Source organism: Mastomys coucha, unplaced genomic scaffold (assembly GCF_008632895.1).
Source record: "Mastomys coucha isolate ucsf_1 unplaced genomic scaffold, UCSF_Mcou_1 pScaffold15, whole genome shotgun sequence".
Lineage (NCBI taxonomy): Eukaryota > Metazoa > Chordata > Mammalia > Rodentia > Muridae > Mastomys > Mastomys coucha.
In genome coordinates, this window is record NW_022196897.1 from 74,328,816 (window position 1) to 74,329,803 (window position 988).

A 988-nucleotide genomic window follows, 5' to 3' on the forward strand; every position below is an offset into this window, starting at 1 on the left:
GGCAGAGGAGGACGCTGAACCTCCTCTGTCACTCGGAAGCTGAGAGGATCATGTCCCTGCCTCCCTGTGGCTCCTGAATTTCTTAATATGAATATTAAACATTTTTCTTAGTATTATTATTCATCTGCATTGATGAAGTTTTTGTTTAAAACTTTGGTCATTCCTACCAGCTTTTATAATTTTTACCTTATTTTACTTTCTCTAGTTTTATTTCTTTCATACTCAGTATTTTTGTAATTGAACAGAATTGTATCAGTGCCTATGCTACCCTCCCTCTGTTCCCTTTCAAATTCATTATCTTAGTATTTTTAACTATTTACTAACGTACTGATTAATAATTTACTATTTACTAACTTTTAGTATTATATGTCTTTGCAAATAGATAAATGAATGCAATGTAAAGCATCAATTTAATGTAGATTACTCTATATAAATACTTTAAGGATGATCACTTGAAATTGGAAAAATATGCAGTGGCTTATTTCTAGGGATTTTCCCTATTCACTGTGGTATGCCAATTGGTGTTTTCATTATTCAATTCATTTAAGCAACCACATTGCTGAGATTTCATGAGGATATCTCCTGTCTTATCTAAAAAATAAAATCTTACAGTAGATATCCTGCTTATTTAGCCCTGTCTTCTTGCTTTAGGCTATGTTCCATGACTCTTAGTTGTTGGGGTTATATTCTAGTTGTATCTTCTTGGCCAGAGCAATATCAGTCAGTTTTTCTATGCAGTTTTACTATTTATGGCTTTCTTTATCAGTCTTTATTCTGGTGCAAATGAAGCTTCTTTAAAGAAGAAGAACTACACTTATCTGTTAACATGAGAGTAAGCATTGAAAATGCACTAAAATGCCTGGCAGTGGTGGCGTACACCTTTAATCCCAGCACTTGGGAGGCAGAGGCAGGTGGAGTTTTGAGTTCGAGGCCACCCTGGTCTACAGAGTGAGTTCCAGGACAGCCAGGACTACACAGAGAAACCCTG